Genomic DNA, 25,037 nt, shown 5'->3' on the forward strand with positions numbered 1-25,037 from the left:
TTAAAATCATTAAAATGGCAATACTCCCCAAAGCATTGTACAGATTTAATATGATCCCTCTAAAGATACCTATGACATTCTTCAAAGAAGTGAAATTTCTTTGTTATTATCTCCCTTACTATTTATTCTTCCCCTTATCCCTTTTCTTCCCCATCTGATATTCCTATAAATCATAGGTTATTTCTTTTGCACTTGTTCATTAAATACCTTATATTTTCTTCCAATATTTTGTCTCTTATTTCTTTATTGTCTTCTTTATTGCTGGCCAGTATTTTATTATTGAGCTCATCCATGCGATTATACATCCATGTGTGTAATTCTACTACTATAACTTGATAGCATGTTTTTTAGTTTCCTTAGTTCTGTATGTATGGATTCTCTCACCTTATAATAGAAATTTTCTCTGAGTTGGTTTAATTGTTCACCTATGGATTTCTTAATTTTGCAGACTAGTATTTCTTGATTTCCATTGTTGACATTAAATGCTGATATTAGGTCCTCATCTACAAGGATCATTCATTTTAAAAGACTTGGATTTTCTCAGGATTTATCTCCATATCCCAAGCTACAGATGTCTTCTTTAGTTTTCCCATTTTTCTTGGCATTTAGTGGACTGGAGTGCTGGGGTTTCAGGGTATTTAAAAAAGTGGTCTATTTAACTGTATAAGAAATTGTTAGAGTTATATTTGTTTAAGAGTATGATTTATTCTAGGTAAGCAAGGTTATATGTGTATAATAGGCATATTGCAAATTAGTTTGTTGGGTTGTTCTTTTAGTTTTTGCTCTGTATATTTTCTAACAGAAAGAAATGGCAGGTTCGATCTACCTAGAACTGTATGGCATAAATAGAAAAGTCTCATAGATGGACCGAGTCCACAGAATCCTAGGAGGACATTTGGGAGAGGGGATTCTTTACATGCACTCCCGGTGTTTAAATGAGGTTCCTGTGCCCTACTCCTGCCAAACTAGGGTCACACGGTTTTGGAGACAGAAGGTGAATGGGAAGTTCCCGCAAACCTATCCAGGGAGGAAGCAGTTCGGGCATCAGGACTGGCAGTCACAAAATCCTGAGAGCATGAAAGAGTTTGTTTTTGGGAAGACTTTTGATTACCATTTTAATTTACTCAATAGTGATGGGATTGTTTAGATATGCTATATTATTCTGATTCAACTGTGGATAGTTATACGAGTCAAAGAATTTATCCATTTCTTCCAGGTTCTCATGTTTTCTTGTGTAGAGCTTCTCAAAATAGTCTCTGATAACCCATAGAATCTCTGCAATATTTTTAGTGATCTCCCCTTTTTATTTATAATCCAGTTTATCAAGTTTCTCTCTCCCTTTCTTTGTGAGTTTTGCCAGTCATTTATCAATCTTGTTTATTTTTTCAAAGAACCAATTTTTGCTTTCCTTTATCTTTTGGATTGGTTTTGGGTTTCCACTTTATTGATTTCTGCTCTGAGCATTGTTATTTCCTTCTGTCTACCTATTTTTGCTTCCTTTTGTTGATCATTTTCTAATTTTATAAGCTGTGTCATTAAGCTATGCATGTAGGCCCCTTCTATTTTTCTGATGTGTGTGCTTCCAAAGCTATAAATTTTTTTTCAGTATCGCTTTTGTTGTGTTCCATAAATTCTGATAATTTGTGTCATTGTTATTTGTTTACAGCAATGTTTTTATTTCCTCTTTGATTTCACCTCTTACCCACTGGTTGTTCGATAGTAAGCTGTTTAATTTCCAGGTGTTAAATTTTTTTTCTGTATCCCTTTGTAGTTTATGCCTAATTTCAGTGCTTTATGATCAGTGAAAGAGTCTGCACGATTTCTATCTTCTTTATTTTATGGAGGTCTGTTTTATGTGCCAGCGTGTGGTCTATCTTGGAGAATGACCTGTGTGCATTGGAGAAAAATTTTTATCCAGGTTTCTGGGGATGGAGTGCACTATATATATCTACTAGTCCACTTTCTTCCATTTTTCTTTTCAGAATTAGTATATTTTTGTTGGATTTTACTCTGATTGACCTATCAAGGGGTGACAGGGCAGTATTGAGGTTTCCCATAATTATTGTGTTGCTATTGATATCTTGCAGATTTGTCAACAATTGTATTAAATTTTGCTGGTACCTCATTGGGTGCATATATGTTAAGGAGTGTGATTTCTTCCTGTTGTACATATCCCTTGAGTAGTATAAAATATCCATCTTTGTCCCTTACAACTTTTATGAGACTAAAGTTAGTGTCATCTGATATTATTATGACCACTCCCGCTTTTGTAAGGGTGTTATTTGCTTGAATGAGTTTCCTCCACCCTTTGATTTTGAAGTTTATGTTTGTTCTGACTACTTAGGTGTGTTTCTTGTAGGCAGCAGAAAGTTAGATTCAGCTTTTTCATCTATTTAGCCACTCTGTGTTTCTTTACGGGTGCATTAGTCCATTAACCTTTGTAGATAACAAGATACTACATTTAGAAAACCCTAAAGACTCTACCAAAAAGCTTCTAGAAACAATTAATTTCTATAGCAAAGTGTAAGGCTATAAAATAAACATGCAAAAATCAATGGCCTTATTATACACCAATACACCAATAATGATAGAGAAGAAATGGACATTTAAAAAAATCCCGTTCACATTTGTGTCAGACAAACTCAAACTCTTGGAGTCAACTTAATTAAAGAGGTGAGGGACCTATACAAAGAAAACTACAGAAGCCTGCTTCAAGAAATAAGAGAGGACACAAGGAAATGGAGATACATACCCTGCTCATGTATTGGCAGGATAACCTCATTAAAATGGCAATACTCCCCAAACCATTGTACAGATTTAATGAAATCCCTCTAAAGATAACCATGACATTCTTCAAAGAAGTGAATCAAACACTCCTGAAATGCATTTGGAACAATAAATATCTACAAATAAACAAAGGTATCTTTGGGAAAAGGATTATGGGAGGCATTACTTCCTCCAATTTTAAATTGTATTATAAAACAATATTTAGTAAAACAACATGGTATTGGAATAGAGATCTTCAGATCAGTGGAATAGACTTGAGTATTTAGAGAATGTTCCTAAGACATAAACTCAACTAATCTTTGATAAAGGACTAAAAAATCCCAAATGCATCAAGAAAGCCTCTTCAATTAGTATTGTTGGCACTAATGGTTATCCACTTGCAAAAAAGTGAACTAAGTGCCCCAGCTAACACCATGCACAAAGGTTAAATCCAAATGGATTAAAGACTTTGATATCAGGCCTGGGAACTATAACATATATAGAACAACATGTAGGTAAAACACTCCATGACATTGAGACTAAAGGCATCTTCAAGGTGGAAACAGCACTCTCCAAACAGAGATAAACAGATGGAAATATATTAAGCTGAGAAGCTTCTGCACCTCAAAGGAAATTGTGCTTATGATACAAAATTCACCCAGAGAATGGGAGAAACTATTCACCCAATACCTATCAAATAAGGAGCTAATATTGAAAATATACAAAGTACTGACAAACTTAACGAGTAAAAAAAACTAACCTCATCAAAAAATGGGGAGAAGAAATGAATAGAATTTTTATTAGAAATTCATTTCTAAAAAAAGAATTAATTAAAAAAGAAATTCATTTCTAGTAGAAATGAATGAATTTCCTCAAAGAAGAAATACAAATGGCCAAAAGACACATGAAAGTATGCTCTACATCACTATTCATCAGGAAGATGCAAATCAAAACAATGATGAAGTACCATTTTATGCCACAGAGACTGGCACACATCACAAAGAACAAGAACAATCAGTGCTGGTGGGGATGTGGAGATAAAGGAACTCTTATTCACTGCTGGTGGGAATGCCATCTAGTCCAGCCTTTATGGAAAACAATATGGAGATTCCTCAAAAAACAGGAAATTGAGCTTTCATATGATACAGCTATTCCACTCCTAGGAATATACTCTAGGAACACAAAAATTCAATTCAAAAATCTCTTTCTCACACTTAGATTTATTGCAGTGCTACTTACAATAGCCAGAATCTGGAAACAACCAAGATGCCTTTCAACAGATGAATAGCTAAAGACACTGTGGTACATATATACAGTGGAATATTATGCAGCTATCAGGAGAGAAGAAATCATGAAATTTTCTTATACATGGATGTAAATAAAATTTATTATGCTGAGTAAAATACAACAGAATGAGAGAGATACAGACAGAATATTCTCACTCATGTATGGGTTTTAAGAAAAATGAAAGACATCATGGTAATAATGCCCAGAGAAAATAGAGATGATGGCTGGAGAGACCAGCTCTCAATATGAAGCTCACCACAAAGAGTGGTGAGTGAAGTTATGGAATTTACTACACTAACATCTTACATGACAATGTTAATGAGTGAGAAAAATAGAATGCCTGTATCAAATACAAGTGTGTATGTGTGGGCCATAGGTGGTAGGAATGTTGCACTGCTGAAGGGGGTCTTCTGTTTATGACTGAAACTCCAACTACAATTATACTTGTAATCATGGTGCTTAAATAAAGATTTTATTAAAAAAATTCTAGTGTATATGTCTTTTTTGGGTGAATGTTTTTCTGTACTTGTGATTGCTACCCAAAAGTGGGATTCTGGTTCATATGGCAGATTGATTCTTAGTTTTCTGAGATCCCTCCTTACTGTCTTCCATAGGGTTGAACCAGGTAGCTTTCTCACCAGCAGTGAATAAGAATTTCTTTTTTACTATATCCCAGAAAGCACATATTGCTTCTACTATTTTTGTTATGTTCCATCCTTACTGGTGTAAGATGAATCCCATTGTTGTCTTGATTTGCATTTCGCTAATGATAAGTTGTGAAGAACATTTTTTTCATATGCCTGTTGGCTATCTATTGGTCTTCCTCATAGAAGTGTCTGTTCATTTCCTGTTCCTATTGTTGATAAAGTTTTTAGGTCATTCTTTTTTTTAATAGCTCTGTTTTTGTGATTGGCCCTACACCATTTAATGCTATAATTATACCCAGTCCATCTGAATTATGTTCCTTCCAAACTTAGATTCATCTAATGACTTGGTCATGAATGTAATTTTCTATCATCTTCAGAAGTTTATTTCATCAAGCAAAGCAAACATAATTATAAGAATTTTGGAGAAGCTATACAAACTATACCAACTTATAATTAAAAACATGTCTTCCAAGGGAAGGAGTAAGAGAGTGGGATAAAAGAAGATGGTGGAAGGTGTGGTGTTATAATATCTGATTCAGAAAGCCCTGCATTAACTGATTTTTTAAACCATAGTGCCTAAAATAAAATTCAAAGCAAATTAAAAAATCCTTCTCAAACTAATGTTTTTTTTTTGTTATTTGATATAAAGTTGACAGTTCAGAGTAATTAAGGAGTCAGTATATAAAGAAATTGGTTGTAAAATGTATAAACCTCTAACTCTGCATCTAAACCCAAACCCAGAATCCACTGAGAAGCCTTGTCATTTCTTAAAATGAACTCACATTACTGAAGTTACATAGATTGGAAATCTGGAAAGATAGGAATAGATTGTGTTCCTAGAATGCATGAATGATTGAGCATCAAAAACAATTTTTGTAATTACTATATTAATAGTATGAAAGAGAAAATCTGATATGGCTCTTTTTTTTTTTTTGATTCTTTATTGCAACCATTAGCTTTACAAAGTTCTTCATAGTTGAATTTTAGACATACAAAGTTTTAGGGTCAATCTCACCACCAATGTTGACATCCCTTCATCAGTGATATGGCAATCATGATAAATGCAAAATAGAAAACCACATTAACTAATGATAATCACTTTCTTTTTATTAAAAACTCTTAGAAAAATAGTAAATAAAGTAAATAAAATTTGTGTCTCACAAATTCTTCATAAAAGTTTATAATTAATTTTGACCCTCATTTTCTTTCAAATAGACATAAAACAATAATGTTCTATCAGATATATTAGTATTAAACATGCTATATAAAGAAGATATGAAGGACTAAAAAGATAATTCTAACATATACAGATTTTATAAAAATTATTTTTAGCATTGTTAAATAGGAGTACAATATGAACCACTTATATATCTTAAGATGTTCTAAATTAAGGAAAGACAGGGCAAAATTAATTTTTATAATACAATTTATTTAAGTTAATTTTCCAAAAATTACTTATTATTTTATTGTGTAGTGCTCACTATATTTTGAACATTCAAGAGTCCTATGTGGCTCTGTTAGCTACTATATTATTCAATGCAAATTAATATAAAACTTTTAACCATAAACTATACAAAAATAAGGCATTCACAAAGATTGCTGTTTACATTCTTAACAAATAAAATATATTTATATTCTATGACCTCATTGATGAATTTAAAAATAAAATGAAATACAAATTGATATATATATATATATACAAATATAATATCAAAATAACCTATAAAATATAAAAAATTGCTTTAATTTGGGGATCAAACCCATCTGTAATCAGGACATACTGTAGCATCTGTGCTCAGGAATCACTTTTGGTGATACTGGGGGGACCATATGCAAATCTAGGTTGGACATGTGCAAGGCAAATGCCTTCCCTGCTGTACTATCTAGAACTTAAAGTTAGCAGAAGTTTAGATTTATTCAGAGAAAATTTTATTCGAAAATGTAAAGAACTAAATAGATGGAGATAATTACTCATTTTATTTTTTTAAGATAACGAATTGACAATCAAAATTAAAATAGTAATTTGTTTTTATGAGCTCAATTTTATATTATTATGAAATATGTACAACCAAAAATAAGTGAATAATCCTATTCCCTCAAATAAGTCACATTTTAAATCTGCATAATTTGTTTTTTAGAATAGGAAAATGAACCAAACAGGTAAGTGAGCTCAGTACACTTAATATTTGATTGGTAGAAGCATATGTCAACAATAACCCTTTACTGATGTATGTTAAGAAAACTAGCTCAGGTACATAGACTAAAACTAGTTCACTTCACCATATTATTCAAATAAGTAAGCTTTAGATGTAGCAATGCCTAAAATATAAACATATAATTGAGTACTGTCAAGAACCACATACTGTGAACAATGGCATAATATATTACAGAGGTGATCATAAAATTCCTACGATCCAGTTTATCTTGAGGTAAACATATCATTACTGTCTTACATCTTCATCAAACTCATGGACCACATGTTTATCATATCTCTTAATAACATAATTTTGTTTTGTTTTTGGGTTATACCAAGCAGTGCTCAGGGTTTACTTATAGCTCTGTGCTCAGGGATCACTCCTGGAGGTGAAAAGGGAACTATGTATATAAGATGCCAAGAATTGAATCCAGGATGGCTGTATGCAAGGCAAATGCCCTACCAGCTCTATTATCACTCTGGTCCCATAGCATAGTTTAATATGGTGCTTGATTAAATCTTGTGCTGTTCTTCTCATGAGTCCTAAGTTTACATAATTCATTGCTAATGTTGCATTTACACAATGATAAAATCACCTAATGATGTGTTTCTTCAGACATAGAGTTATCATTAAGTAACACAAAGAAAACAGAAGAATGATTTTAGGACCTAAACTAGGGGTATTAGATTTATAAAATAAATGACCTAATATAACCATGAGTAAATATATATATAAATCTGATAATCAAAATATTAAAATAATTCATATAAAAATGTACCAAAAGGGGACGGAGCAGTGGTGTAACTGTTGCCTACAATGGATGACAGTTCAATCCCCCTGGCTCCCATATAGTCCTCCAATCCAGGAGCGATTTCTGAACCAGGAGTAACCCCTAGGGTGTAGTCCAAAAACTAAAAAAAAAAATAGAAGAAGGTATACACAATAAGATAATTATACATAGATATACATATAAGATATTATGTTTCAGTGTCAAAAAATTATGAGACTATGTATACAAAGGAATTTATTCAATTTCAAGAAATACATGCATCCATGGAAAGATAAGTACAGTATATGAACAGGCACTAAACATAATTAAGAAATAAAAATAATTCCACAGCCACTAAAATGGAAGTAATGACCCAGCTGTACAATTTCACCAGTTATTTTGGAAGGGATGCAAACTAAGACACTAAAACTTACAGGTATACCTGTCTTCAACTGAGAACTCTGGGGAATACCCTTAGGTAGAATCCCTGTCCTACTAAAAGCCTCACAGCTGCACCAACACTCTATAGCCACTGCCATATTGACCATACAAATAAGCAACTTCACAACTAATCTCGCATCCAAATTGATGAAAAATCTCAGGTACATAGGTTTCTAGCTGAGAATCTAGTGTCTTTTCGGAGTGGAGTTGGGTAGTCTGAACCTCTCAACCCAACAACCAACCTACAACCAGAAACCTGAGCAGCTACACCTATAGACCATGCTGCTTCCCTGTAACCAATGGGCCACCTTCATGGTTTACCACCATAGTCAGATGCGATGCAGTCCAAGGGAAGGTGCTAAAACAAACTGGCCCAGTTCTACATATCTTAGAGTTCCTACAGCATGATGCTGCATGGCTCTCCAAATTCCAAAATACTGATAGCCCAGCAGGAGCATACCAAATTAGATGATAAAGTGCACAGAAGTCAGCTCGAGTTAATTAACAAAAACAACACACTAGAAAAAACATCTGAGTAATTCCTCAGTGACTTTAATGGCTCTATAGTGAGGCATAACAATTTTTACAAATTTTCTATCACGAAGTAGTTTTTGATAACTTCATTAGCCATTTTTGTTGTAAGAAGTAAAATAAAATAATTTATTTTGTGTCTGTGAAGGGGCAAGTTTAGGAGACAGTGGTAGAGGTAATGTCACACTGGATTGGGGTTAAAACATTGGCTGAAAAATTGTTATTATACACAACTCTATAAAAATTATGTTTAAATAAAGTTAAAAATAAAGATACTTATATTTATTACTATTTAGAAAATATTTATTAAAATTAAAATAGAACATCAATTTATACTCATCAAGAAGAATTATATTGACAAGAAGATGAGAGTATAGAGACTTTTTGACAGTCTCTGGAGAGCATTAAATAAAAACTTTGCCTAAGATAGTCAAAATTTGGAGTAACTTGTCAAACTAAATATATTTATATCATATAATTGTCCAATTATAGTCTATATATTTCAATTATACATACATATATTTTCAAGACAGTCCTATGCATCTTGATAAGGAACATGTATGAGGATGACTTCTAGTTTTATGATAATGTAAAATTGGAGCAATTTGTTTGTAGTAAGATTAAAGATATAGAAATTATGGTGGGTTCATGGTTTGGAAGACTGTGCAGCCATTAGAAGCAATCAGCCAATGACATAAACAGACTGGTAAGCATTAAGAAAGCAGTACGAAGTAAAAGTAATTGGAAAGCAGTGATATAACATAATGTAGTGTAGGCTTTAAAAAAGACATGTAAACTAAATGAAGAGCTCATACTTTACAGAATGAAAAAAAAGCCGTCAAATTGATTAGAATGATAATCTGTTAGAAGGCAGGATGAGTGGATATTATGAATAAAATGGAAAATAAATAAAAAGCTAAGAAGTAAAGTCATATCCCAGTGTGGATAGCCTGAGAAATAAGATTATTACAATCTACAGAACCTCTGGTCTCACTTTTCTACCCTTACTTTCTTATCCTCACCTAATAAAAATCCGATGTAGTCAATTAAAAGTATCTAATGATATCCTCTGGAGCCTTAAATCAAATACAGACCCTAACCCAGCATGTAAAAATCTATATTTTTGCACCCCAGTGCCTGGAACAGTGATTGGAATGTACTAAATCTTTTATAAATATGTGTTGTATATCAAGAGTTAGGTATCAGCTCTCTTTCATTGGGCTTTTAATGTTGGACTTTCAGCATAGCTTTTTTCATTAGACAGTTTGTTGGCCCAGGAAAAGCAAGGAGCTATGTGCTTGGCATTTTGTGTCCCCAGAAAGTAGAAATATTCATTGCAAATCTTTGAATATTTTTAGCAATGTAGTAATAAAAGTAAATTTATATAGTACTACAATATATTCAGAAAAAAGTCAAATGATGTTTTTAAAAATTAGGTAATGATAATTACGATGACTTCTTTCTATTGATTTAAAGGAGTTTTCAGAAGTTTATTTATTCAGCAGCACTTTATGTCTTCAGTTTCATTAAAGCTTGAGAAGAAATTTGAGTAGCCAAATTTGTTGGAAAGTTATGATACGGAATGTCTTTGAAATTATTCTATAATTCTTACCTTTCAACTAGTGAAATCTGATTTTTCACCAATTGGTCTAAATTAGATTTTACTTTATTTGGTACTTTCTTAGTATTATATAAATCACTCTCTTATTAACATCCTCTCACCACTAATTAGTTAAGGGACTGTAACCACAGCACACATGTAACTCCCACTACATTCATGAGGATTAAACATTCATACCTTAGGGCAAAATTGGCATTTAACAAGAGAAATTGTTTCATGTGAATTAACTTTGAGGATGGGAGATAAATAATCCAGGAGTTACAAGAGGATTCCTGGTCGTCCTCATTGGGGATTTCACTATTGGGGATTCCACTATCAGAGAATGGCCCAAGTAGCAATGGCATATTGAGAAATTTAAGCTACCTTGCTCCTGTTCAATTTGTGTTCTTTATGTTACACATTTTAGTGCCAATATTTCAATAATATCTGGTTATTAGAGTACATTGTTAGTGGAACTAATACTGCGACTACCAGTCAAAGCATTTTTATAAGGACAGAAACTATTTAAGGTTATGTATCTTAAGTGACTTTAATCACCTATTCAAGACCTGGATATTTGATTGAAGATTCTCTGAAATATATATATTTGTTTTTTGGGTCATACCCGGCAGTGCTCAGGGGTTACTCCTGGCTCTAGGCCAGGAAATCGCCCCTGACAGTCACAGGGGATCATTAGGGATGTCGAGATTCAAACCAATGTCCTTCTGCATGAAAGGCAAACACCTTACCTCCATGCTATCTCTCTGGCCCAAGATATTTTTTTCAAACTAAGTTAAAGCCAATCCAATTTTGTCAAAAGTTGGAAAGTGTTAGCCCATGGAAAGTGCCATATAACATTTTTAGTAGTACTTTGGGTGAGATTCATGTTAAGAGATATAAATGTAGACCCTATAGTGTATAAAATGATACACATGACTATTCTTTTTTCTCAGATACAGAGACCCAAGAAACTCATTTTGACAGTTAAATATTGTGGTGTTTTAGGCAAGGACAATAATGAAATTGAATTCTGTATAGAAATAAAAAGCTAAGGTATAAAAAAATAGACTAAATGTGCTCAGAATCTTTACATTTGGTAAAAAGTACTTTATACATTAGTAAAAGTGCTTTTGAAACATATCCACATCTAGTAATATTTTATCTACGGTCATATTTAAAGGTGTAGGTTAGTTAGAATGATGACACCTATCAGTAATCATTAAAACATCCTACCTGTTAACATAGTTACTTTTTTTTATAATTCTTATTGTTATAAAGATTTAAGGAACTCTTCTCAGCTTATATCGATTTTAAATATATTTGTGTGTATATATAACTGAAATATATATATTTTTTTTTTTCCTCTAAGTGTTCATCCATATATTCACAAGCATTTGCCTTTATCGACTGGGAGCCACTAAGGTCACTCTTGGTAGTACACAAGGGACATGTGGTACCATAGATTGAATTTAGAGATTGATGCATACTAGGCATGAACTCCAGCCCTTGGAGTTATCTCTCTGGCCCCAAATGTATCAAATTCAGTATTAATTCTTATATTATGACAGGTATATTAAATATATATATTTTTAGAAACAGATTTGTTCTACAAAAAAGATTTCTGAAAAAATTGCTTTGATTTTTAATATTACCTTTAGAGAAACATAAATTCAAAATTTTATTCTATTAAATTTTCTTTGAAGTTATGATTTACTATGGCTGTATTAAAACCTCTACCTATAAATTTTTTTTGGTCTTGAGCCACAAACAAGCTTAATCCTGGTGGGCTGAGGAGACCATCTGTAACAACTTGAGTTGTGTAACCATTTGCTCTACATTTTTAGTTTGTTTCCTAAAAATTAACCTTTATAAATTCCTGCATGAAATATTTATATATAAAAATATTCGTTCATGCTTATCATAATTGTATTATGATTATTTTAAAATATTTTAAATAATACAATTATTTATAATTTATAAATATCATAACATATTTATAATTATATATTGTTGTGTAGTATTTATAACTATAATATATTATTATTTATAGTTTAAGGTCAATACGAAGATAACATACACTATTGACAAACATATATATATATATATATATATATATATGTCTCTCTATATAGGTCTTGTCCATACCTGGTAGAGCTTAGTACTTGTTCCTGGATCTGTGCTCAGAGATCACGCCTGATGATGATAAGGGTACCATATATAGTACAAAGCTAGCACCTAATTTTTGTCCTAGTTCTCTGGCACCAGTTTAGATAATATTTAATGAATATAATCATTGGCTTTTTACAATGACTTTGCCAATTCCTCCAAAATCACCAATGTTGGCTTCACTGTGTCATCTCATGATTTGTATATTTTCATTATTTGTAAAGCTATAGAAACAGTATAGGCAGTAAAGTGAATCTTTGCATGAAGCCCATTCCTGTTTACACATGGTTCTCTAAGCATCACCAAGTGCCCTGAAAGGCGGTGGCTTAGGTAATCACTGTCCTAAATGGGATGCTTGGGATATAACCTGAGTCAAATGAGTATCTTTCCGGCATTAGCACTATATTCTTGTTCTTTGCTTCAAACTACTGGCCCCATTAAAAGAGAATTGCCAGAAAATGCCCCTGTATTCCTTGGCACTTGGGAGATTGCTACTCCCCAAATGAACTTTTACCAGAGTCTGAAGAAATAGTATAGAGTTTAAGCCCCTTGCCTTTCCCAGTGGTATCATCCTGGGTTGGTCCTCACACTGTGATCACCTTAGTCCTGTCAGAAGAATTTCCTGATCACTCTGATCAGAGCCAGGAGTATATGCTGAACATAGTCACATGTACCTTCCCCATCCTCCCAAAAAAATAACCACTATTTTTTGCTTTAGTATATTTTTTAATTAAATGACAGCTAGAATTTTGTTTAGGTATACTAGATGTAAAGTTTTATATATATATGGTAGAGAAAGAATGAAAGAAAATGAGAAAGAAAGAGAAAGAGAGATTGTAAGCACTATGTGCTTGGATAGAATATCTTAATTTTTTTTTTCTAATCCCTTTCTTATTTCTATGTTCTAATCTAAGGTATCCTACTTTCTTGTGCAAGTCCCAGGCCGAAGTGCTTTCCAAACCCCAAAGTAGAAGTTTAGTGCTCAAAAGAGGAGGTTGCAATGTTACTCTTTTGAGTAGATAAATAGATTATCATAGAGGGAAACCTAATATGGCACAAAAGACATTAATATTATTAGGCAATAATATTTTAATGTATATAATTTTCAAAGTGAGAGATGGTGTTAGATTGAGTATGTGTATGCATGTTTTGTTTAGCTAGACAGTCTGTGTAAAGTTTTTTGAATGCATTTTGAATTGATTATTTAATGTATGTATTTCTTTACTCAAAGTTAAACTTTGAGTTTAATATACTAACTCAAAATTAAAACTTGTTTTTTAACAACGTTCTTTTTTTTTTTTTTTTTTGGTTTTTGTCTTTGGGCAAACCTGGTGGTGCTTAGGTGTTATTCCTGGCTTTGTGCTCAGAAATCTTTCCTGGCAGGCTAGGGTGATCATATTGTGTTGAGTCTCAAAAAGAGGTGACCTTTGATTTTCGAGTGTAACCTTTTAACTTTGGATTTCGGTGTGTAACTTTTGATTTTCTATGATCTGTGAAATAGTATGTTCTTAGTTTTTAATAGGAATAGTGATTTCTTAGTAATAGATGGGATTGCAACTTTAGTCATAGGCTGCAATTTCAAGGTAAGAAAGACTAGGCCCAAGGAGACAGCTGATTCTTGGAACCAGGCTGTAAATCACAAAAGACATTCCAAGGAATTTCCATCAGACACCTTAAGCTAAAGGGGAGGAGAGAGAAGTGGAACCAACTGATGGGAACAACTTGATCCTAGCAGAGGAGATCCTTATAGAGGGCAGATGGCCCTTGAAGATTAGGGAGAAATAATTGCACACAGTCACTAAAAAAGGAGAATAACACATAGGTATAGAATAAGGGTAAAATCTAGTTTAATGCTATTCTCACTTCTGTAACTGGCTTGCTTTAAGTATGATATAATAAACAAGGCCCCCTTTCCCTAATCGCTCTGGTCACTACTCTGTCAAGAGAATGAGTTCTCCACCCTGTGGATCAGGAGACCACCTGAAGGGTTCAACCCATATCTCTGCATACCATCAGTCTAGGAGTTGGGGTTTGGATATCATGAAGGGACTGTACAGACAGAAAATTGCGCCTTTTCTGTAAAAAATCATTGGATGATTCAAACTATATAAATCTATGACATGCTTTGACCTGTATGCTCATTATCATATGAATTCCCTTAAATATTTGTAAATTTGGATTCTCAGGGTCTCATTGCAGCCCGAATTATTGGCTTGTAGTGACGCCCCAGAATTCTGGAAAGGAAATAAACCTGCATGTGATTGCATCCTCAAGGTTGGTGGCTCCTCATTAGGTAATGGGTGTTTTTCTTCCTGGGACCCTCCCCGGATTTGTGGGATCTCCAGTTCCCTGATCCTATTCCGGGGCCAGGCCAGTTAGGTTGATTTAACTGTGGGATGCCAGGATTCAAACCACCATCCATTCTGAACTGGCTTCTAGCAAGGCAAATGCTTTACTGCTGTTCTATTTCTCTGACCCCTAGAGAAATTTCTTAAAGCGATTTCATGTTTATCTTATGTTTTATATATTTAATTAAAAATAGGTATAGTAGATATCCTGGGCCAGGTTATTTTAAGGATCCATGGACAGAATGACAAATTAGATCAGACTTCCTTCTTGTACTCAAGAGCTTTAAGTTTAAGAAAGAAGACAGGTTTAACATTTTTATTTTAAAATTTAAATTATTTATTTATATACTTAGTTTTGGTGCCATACATGGTGATATTCAGGGATTATTCCTGGTTCTACACTCGAGAATCACTCCTATAGGGCCCAGAGAGCCTCTGTTCCTTGCAGAACCTAGGTCTGCAACACGCAAGGTGAGTGCCCCAAACATATGTTAATTGAATAATTTACCTAACAAAATTAAGATTTTTTTTTTTTGGTTTTTGGGCCACACCCATTTGACGCTCAGGGGTTACTCCTGGCTATGCGCTCAGGAGTCGCTCCTGGCTTGGGGGACCATATGGGACGCCGGGGGATCGAACCGCGGTCCGGTCCGTCCTAGGCTAGCGCAGGCAAGGCAGGCACCTTACCTCTAGCGCCACCGCCCGGCCCCACAAAATTAAGATTTTAAGCAGTGCTAAGTCTATTCATAAGAAAAGATATAATTTAAAGAAACGCTGACCTAATTGGAAGAATTAGGGGCAGATCACTCAAGGGAAAATTGTGAGCTGAAGATTAAGTAGAAGAAACTTGGGAGAGGGGATTAAGAGGGGATGGTAGATCTGGTAGAAATTTATCTAGAGGATAAATTTTCCCAGTTAATACTTGCATCAAACTGGGGTTCTCCATCCCTTCAGAGCAGTTGCATTTGAGTAAAAGAGGCAAGATAAACAAGATATAAAATGAATAAATGTCATGATTTCAACCAACTGCTGCAGAGAAAGTCAGGACAAATATTAAATTGTGTGTATCTAGGGAGCTGTTTGCAATGAGAGTTTAGACAGATACTCCAGGAGGTAATATTAAAACCAGATATAGACAATGATGTTGAGGTATTCATATAAAGATTAAGGAAGGTTAAACTTTAGAAGAAGCAAGGCTCAGTGTGTTCAAGATGTAGCCAGTTCATTCATATGGCTTGAGCATACTACTTGTGAGTAGTAGGTAAAGCAATCTATATTCTTTCCAATATTTCTCTCTTAGTTTTTACTTTCAGTAATCTATGATGTCAGTCTCACCATAAATAATTTGCATGAGTATTTATTTTAATGTCAACTTCAGAAAAAATAATCTAAGACAGAGAGTTTCTATTTAAGATACCATTCTAGGGGCCCGGAGAGATAGCACAGCGGCGTTTGCCTTGCAAGCAGCCGATCTAGGACCAAAGGTGGTTGGTTCGAATCCCGGTGTCCCATATGGTCCCCCGTGCCTGCCAGGAGCTATTTCTGAGCAGACAGCCAGGAGTAACCCCTGAGCACCGCTGGGTGTGACCCAAAAACCAAAAAAAAAAATACCATTCTATTGAAGTAAAGATGTCTAAATGCAGATGAGTATGGATTTATAGTTCAGGAGGCAATTCATGGTTCATATTAAAAATTTGTGGAGCTTATTTGGTGGTGAAGCTTAATGGTAAAATGTATGAAGTCCTGGGTTGTATTTCAGACACCACAAAAAAGGGGAATCTAATGTTTAGATGATATTTCAAGTCATTGCAAGTGATATATTATGACAAATGAGAGGAATAAAAACAAGGTCCACTGTGAGAGAATATAAATGGAAGAAATATGATGACTTGAGCACAGAATTATGCAGCAACTTATAAGTTTATATAGAACTTGAGTCTTTGTTTTAAGAGTAATTCAGAAGGGTTTAAGTCTTATGGAGTCTGGGACTCCATAAACGTTGCCATGAAAATTGACATCTGTCTATTGAAATTGCACATGGTGTTTTGTTCTCTGAGTTTCACAGTTAAACACATGGGAATGAGGGGATTAACCTTGGTTCCTCTTTTCAAGTACACCATTTCCAGTACTCATTTGACATTCAAACTTTCGAATTAAAATGTGCTTATTTTCAATAGGCTTACAATCTCATACACCTGAATAAATAATTCTAGTTCATATCAGTCCCAGGAGAATTTCAACAAATATGCTACCACCCCCACCTCCTAGTCAAAACTAAAAAAGTTATGTAAGATATTTTTTACTACCAAGGTAAAATAGGAAGAAACCTTTTATTGGCTCTTTTGAATAAAGTTTTTAGGCTTTCTTAACTTTAATTCCATAAGTTTGAAGTCTATATCTTGTCAGTTTAGTATGGGTTATACCCCTTAAAACAATCTCAAGATTCCAATTCTCTTTAGGGGTGCAAATATTTCACAGTGAAAATGATCATAATCTCCAAAAGAAAGGCCATGAAGATTTTCGGTTCAAAGTTACTTAAACTATAATGTTATGACTTTTTTTTCTTAACAAAGAAATTTATTTAAAAGATAGTTTAATGAAAGATATTAATTTAATATAATTTAATTTAATGGAGATATTTTTAGAGAATTGTGTATATAGTTTTAACCTATTTTAGCAAGGATGTAATTAATAACAGACAAAGTCAAATAAGATATTTTCCCTATAACAAATAGATAAAACTACTTCCCATTGAAGAAAGAATTTAATCTCTGAAAGAAGCACACATACATAAAACTACTTCCAACCAATTTGATTAGTTATTTTTATGCATGTTTATTAAAAATGTGGGACCTAACTCTGGCTAGATTCAGGAACTATTTAAGGTTATTCTAATTTATTAAACCAAAGTTATCTGACTTAGAAAACTTACATCAATCTAAATTTGAGGCAGGTAAGAATTAGTCCTATATTTCTTTTTTTTTTTTCTATTAGTGTTTCTTAGTAAATTGTTAAAGCCTAACTATCTTACTTACTTATCAACTTGTTATACTTCTTAAAATTTCATTTACTAAGAGGGCCTTGGACTATTTGACCTCCAAGAAATCCGTAGGTCATTAGTTTAAAATCTCAGTGTTTTCTCAGCTTAATTAAATTTATATGATAATAAATCCTTATATGATGAACTAAGTGCTTTCCAAAGTGCTTCAATTATATATTTTTTCAATTCTCAAATAATCTTTGATGTTATATTTTACTAAATTCTTAATTTTACTAATAAACAAAGAAGGACAAAGAAATTAAGAACAACTAAAATTCTAAATATACTGATAAGAAAGAATGGTTCAACCATTTAGTAAAAAAGTTTCCTGTCTTAGAGGTAAAAAATATATTGCCTTATTTTGATTTAATTACCTGCTTGAGGTCCTTAACTTTGAATCTAGTCACCTTCCCAAGAACTGAAGGTAGGACTTCAGTATAGGACTTTGAACTAATGGGGACACAGTTAAACCTATGATATTACCTAGTTTTTGAACTCTGGCAGAATTAGAATTCTGAACTCTAGGAGAATTAGGGGAGGACATAATTAAGCCAATGACTGTCTAGTTTCTGAAATTCAACTATATAATGAGAATGTTGAATGAGATCAATAATTCACAAATGCGAATTGAAGGAGAGGACTATAAAACCCCGTGCCACATTATACCATATTTTGCATATGCTTTTTATTTCTAAGAAGTAAAATCCATAGTATTAGATTCTAAAAGGGATATTTGACTTCTCAAGAGGTCAAGAGGCAATAAATGAATCTTTATACTTCTCAACTCTTCATAAGATTTTGGACTTGAGAGACAGCTTAAAGGGATGAATGTATATTTTGCAAGCAATAAGACTAATCTGTACACCAGGTACAAGATCAGTCCCTGGACTGATAGGTGTTTCCAACCCCTCCCCAAGTTGTCAGAATCTACTGTGAAAAGAAAAGACAATGTTCTGTTATTTCACAACACTTTACCAAATCAGAAAATTCTTCATAATGCCCTTACTAAATGTCTTGTGTGGTAAATACGATTTATTCATATTTTGAACTGAGTCTAGAACAAATGTAATCAGGCGAGGTCAAATGGTACACTTCTATTTTTCATGCTTTTATGAATAATGTCTGTGTTTGACTAACACTGGAATACTGAAATGTAATTTCTTTATTGTTTCTCTTTGAGGTCAACTCCCTAACCTGCCAATAATTTTTGTTGTTGTTCCCTAGTCATTATTCTTGCCCTTTGGATGATTAACTTCTAGATAAATTATCATCACTGATTATACAACCCCCCCCACACAAATGGCACAACTTGAATAAAAGCAAAATGAATAGAATACTACATTAAGCATAGTAAGTGTTTATTAACATTTGTTGAATGAAAAATAAATGAATGTGCTGACCCCTAGGGAGAATAAATTCAGTTAATAATTAAATAACTACTTTCAAAGCTCATAAATAACATGACTGTATTAGTTACTTTTTAAAATTCTGAGTAATAACTTCACTGATCTTGTAGGTAGAAAACAGAAACCTAGGAAGATGATCACATAGGTAATACATTTGTGTGTTTCTTATTTATATATCATCGACTTAATATTTAGAAACATGGGTGGGTGTATAATATAATTAAAGAAAGCTATAAAACCTGCGCTGGTTTCACTGGTAGCATTGAAAGGTGACTTATTTCCTGCCTCCACTTCTCTCTCTTCCTACTTCCATTACCAGCAACCCGGTTGGATTTTTTTTTGTCCTTTTTGTAATCCCATACTTAGTGAATAATATTATCAGAAACACTGTACAACATTATTATTTTGGTACTTCTGTTCATTCTTGCCTAAATGTGATTTTGTGTGGTGGTGAGTGTGGATATCATATAGTCACAGAACTAAAAGGGAATAAACATGGTTTGCAATTTTTACTTTCTTTCTTTCCATGGAGACTACATTTCCAGATTGCACTTGCTTCTTAAATTTTCCAAAGCATACTCGATTGTTTGGATCAATTCAAGTAAAAAGGTTTGGGATCCCCGACATGCTGGTGACAAGATTGTGTGTGTGTGTGTGTGTGTGTGTGTGTGTGTGTGTGTGTGTTCTATCCTGTCACCCAGCAAACTTAACTCCCATTACACCTGTTTGGGATTTCTGGTGTTTAGCACAGTTTGTCTTTTTCAACACTTTTAACCTCACTTTCTATCATAAACATTCTCTGGTGTGTTTGGGGTTAGAGGACTAATGAGAAATACGCTTGGGATACTGTGGTCTATTTTATTTGGGAATCATTAATGTCCAGAGAAAACGTAAGCTTTCAAGCCTTCTGCTGAAAGATCACCGCCCTGTCAGGACTACATCACAAGGCACTCAATTTATCAGCCTTCCTCCAGGGTGACCCGGCTCAGATTTGAACCTCTGGCTCCAGGGAGTCTAGGTTGAACTAGGTGATGTGGAGGCCACTCAGCCACTGCCTGCAGCCAAAAAAGATTAGTGTCATCAAAAATAGATTAGCAAGTCAGTTAAAAAAATTAAAGCGACCCCTTTGTTCTAAAATATTCCTCGAAGTAAGCAAAGAAATTAGCTTTCATTTCAGATTAATTACCGAGTAAATTAAGATTTGCGCTAAGAACATTGACTTTTTCCCCTTAAACTATGGGAATGTAGACATGTCTAACATTTATAATAACTATCTCTAATGACTCAAACACTTATGGAAAAACTTGACAATCTTACTGAAGCTCCTGCCTGTAGATTCCTGAAAGTGTGGAATCTGTCCTTAGCCTGATGAAAAGAAAAAATGTTTCCTAGGAAAGAAATAGAAGGTTCACTTTTGACTTCTGATGACATCTAGAACCATGTGACTTTCTTCATCTCTGGTGATCTTCTTGGTATTCTAGATACAGAGTGAGTAGTGGTTCCTTCCCAACAAAAAGATACAGATGAATCTGTGTCTTCGACAGGATAGACAAGATGTTAAATAGGGGGAGTAGTAAAAAAAATATCTACCCACTCTTTTCTTGGAAATGTATAAAACCACCACAGCTGACAGGAATTGCTTAGGCTTGGGTAAACAGAAAGACAATACATCTCTCTGCTGTCTTTGAGCAGGGAAATTAAGTCAGCCAGCATTCATTAATTTATGAACAAGTATTAACTAAGCATTTTTTATGTATCAGACATAGTACTAAGAGTTGAAAACATAAGGTGCAAAACAGAATAATAACTGTATTATTCAAAATTCTGGTAGATCACCCTAATTTAGTAATAAAATTAAGAATTACCAATAGAGCTGGAGTGATAGCATAGTGGTAGGGGGTTTGCCTTGCACTGGCTGACTCAGGACAGATGCAGGTTCAATCCCCAGCATCCCATTAGGTCCCGTGAGCCTGCCAGGAGCGATTTCTGAGTGCAGAACCAGAAGTAACCCTGAGAGGTTATGCCAGGTGTGGCTCCTCCACCACCAAAAAAAAAAAAAAAAAGAATTACCAGTAATAAAACTTATGGGTATGAGTATTATGTACCCTATATTCAAAACAATGATAAGGCCTAGCTATCTTTTCTACCAAATTCTTATCAAAATTATAATAGAAGATATAATGGGAGTTAAGGTACATTTTTTTCATACTTGCCTTTGACTCCAATTTGAGCTCCAGCTTCTCACAATCTACTAATCTTTGGAGCATTGGTGATTGGAGCCCTACAAGTCCTCTAGCACCACTAAGTATGGCCTGGGTAACCTTTGGCACTAAGAGGCTCTAGCAGCGTTAAAATTGGGGCCTCCAAGTATCTCCACCATTGTTTGGAGACACTCTCTAAAGAAAATAATAATTATGAGACTATTTTAGATAAATTTCAAGAATTTTGTGGCCTATGGCTGCTGAGAGATTGGGCATTTGCCTTAAGTCTGTTTTACCTAGGTGGATCTAATCCCCCACACCCTGAGCCCACCAGGAGTGAGCTCTGAAAACTGAGGCAGGAGTAAATCCTCATCATCAGTGGGTGCTGCTACAATAAAAACAGATAGAAAATAATTATAAGTACATTACCCTTCAAAATTTTCAAGGTAATGAAAGATTAAGAATGACTGAGAGACTGCCATACATTGAAAGAGACAAAGGAGACAAGTACATTTAGAAGTACATATATAAAAAACTGTCAAGTTTCAAATAAGGTTCAGTTAGATATTGCTTATAAAAATTAATTTCTTGGTTTTTATGTTAACATTAAAAGAACTGGGTGTGAGGTGGGGGGCTGTACAGCAATTTTCTGTAAAATTTTTGCAATATTCCAGGACAACTAGAAGTATATTAAAATAAATTGTTTAAAACCACCAAATTAAAAAAATGTAGTCCTTGTGTCCAGGCAATTTATCTACTAATGGGAATATTTTCAATCAAATAACCAGACAAATTAATATGTAATTGCAAATATAGTTAAGTACTTCTAAAGAAAGTACTTGAGTATAATTATAAAAAAGCATTACAGGAAAAATATTTAGTGTATACTATATGTCAAAAACTTCTGAGTTTTCTAATATTTTTAGTATTTTACTTCTTTTTTCTTTTCTTTTTTATTAATATCTTTATTTAAATACCTTGATTACAAATATGTTGCAGTTGGATTTCAGTCCTGTAAAGAACACCTCCCTTCACCAGTGCAGTAGTCTATTTCTAACTCTGCATTTAAAACAATGGTTTTTATGGTCAATTAATATTATAAATATTTTCACTGAAATTTTTTACATTCTTAGTTATCTTTGTGATTAACTAAGAATTAACTTTAAATCACCATAATCAAGATGAACTTTGCCTTTGCAACCTGTTCTTTTTCTTATAAGAAGCCAAATGCCATTTCTATTCTACTAGTTACTTCTTTTAGAAACATCACCTTAGGGGCCAGAACAGAGGCGCAAGCTGTAGGGTGTCTGCTTTGCCAATGCTAGCCTAGGACTGACTGAGGTTCAATTCCCCAGCATCCCATATGGTCCCCCAAGCCAGGAGCGATTTCTGAACTCATAGTCAGGAGTAATGTCTCAGTGCCATCAGGTGTGACCCAAAACCCAAACAAACAAATATCACCTTAATTTATGGTGTATAATTACTCTTACCACAAATATCATCTTAAAATTTTTCTCACATATCCTAATTATGCACAACTTTCTCAAAAGCGAATAAATGAAAGACCTTTCATTGTATTTATTTTTCTTACCTATAAAAATACATTTACTTGTCAATAAAATACATTTTAAACTCTCTGATACACAAATAGTCTTTACTATTATATGACCTCTTCAGAACCTCTCCCTTCTTCAGTCTTCATCAATGACCATCTGTTACTTCCTTGGTACCTTTCAGACTCACCTCCTGTGTTGGATGACTCTCCAGACACTCTTGAAGGTCACTTTCTCAGGCTTCAGCTGAGTCCATAGATTTTATGTACCATATATACTCGAGTATAATCCAACTCGAGTATAAGCCAACCCCCCTAATTTTACCCTAGAAACAGGGAAAACTTAGTGACTAGATTATAAGCCGAGGTGGAAAATGCAGCAGCCACTGGTATATTTCAAAAATAAAAATATATACCAAAAACAATTACAATAATTGAGGAATCAGTAGGTTAAATGTTTTTTTTCAATATTTATTGCTAAAGAAAAATTGTAAACAAGTAACAAGCAACTTTACGTTAAGTGCAGAAAACTGTAGCTTAACAGGTAATCAAGCTAAATCACAAAGGCTAAAATCCTTCAAAACTGGATTCCTCCTCCTCCTCCTCATCTGTATGTCCAAACAGAGCTCCAGTTGTATCTGATTTGAGGCTATCAGCATAGACATTGTCATCATCACTGAGTTCGCAGATATTATCATCACCACTGCTGCCAGTCTCATACAAAGTGCAGAATATTGTGGGTTAAATAAGTCAGTAGCATACAGTTCAGTTCAGACACCTGTCTTCAGCTCAGCCATGACTTGTGGACTGAGCTGAAGCACCATGCCCTCCAGCAGACAGTATAAGACAACTGGAGACTACATGCATTTGATTCGGCGTGCGGACACCAAATCAAATAACCTGTATGACCCTAGTAAAAGACGAGTTCGGGTTTTTTTGGCACAAAATTTGAGCTTAAAAAAACTAGGCTTATACTCGAGTATATACTATATAAAAGAGAATTTGCATATGGTTTGTAAATAAATCACAATTATACTCAAAATAGATACAGTACTTTGTTTACTGGTATTTTAATATTTGTATTACATTTTTTGAATATGTATATCCCCATTTCTCATCATCTTGAAGTCCCTAAAGATATATATGCATATATCTTATAACTCACAATATTCACAAATATCTTATGTGAATAATCAGTATATAGCATTATGCAATTTTATATGCTACATTTGTATATTTATATAAATACATAATATAAATGCATATGATAGCTGTAAAGAAGTACATATACATCATGTAAAAGACTGATCGTTCCCATTACCTTATACGATTCTGGTTTCTATGTAGGCAGAACTCTCCATGACATTGAAGTTAAAAGCATCTTCAAAGGTGAAACACTACTGACCAGGTGAAGCTAAAAAAATAGAAAACATTAAAAACAAGATAGTTTTGCATTTCAAAAGAAATAGTGACTAGGATACAAAGACATATCATGGGATGGGAAAAACTATTCAACTGAAACCCATCTGATAAGGGGTTAATAGCTAAGAGATATAGGGCACTGGTTTAGAAGGAAGAAAATATCTAATGCCATCTAAAAATGAGAAGAGATGAATATAAGCTTCTTCAAAAAAGATATACAGGTGGTCAAAAGGCTCATTAATCATCAGGGAGATGCAAATCAAAACAAAAATGAGAGACTGGCACACATCACAAAGAACAAGACCAGCAAGTGCTGACATGAATGTGAGGAGAAGAGGATTCTCATTTACTGTTGGTAGGAACATTGATGGTCTAGCCTTTTTTTTGGAAAACAATATGAATATTCATCAAAAAATTGGAAATTGAGCTTCCATATTACCCAGCAATAACATTCCTAGAAACATACTCTACTAGACAGAAAATACAATGCAGAAAAGCCTATGCTCATTATTCATTATTCACAATAGCCAAAAACTGGAAACAACCCAGTTGCCTGGAAACAGATAAGTGGATATAAAAACCTGTAGTACATCTACACAATGGAATACTATGCAGCTGTTAGGGAAAATAAAATAATAAAGTTTGCTTATTTATACATGGGTATAT

This window comes from Suncus etruscus, chromosome 7, assembly GCF_024139225.1.
Source record: "Suncus etruscus isolate mSunEtr1 chromosome 7, mSunEtr1.pri.cur, whole genome shotgun sequence".
Lineage (NCBI taxonomy): Eukaryota > Metazoa > Chordata > Mammalia > Eulipotyphla > Soricidae > Suncus > Suncus etruscus.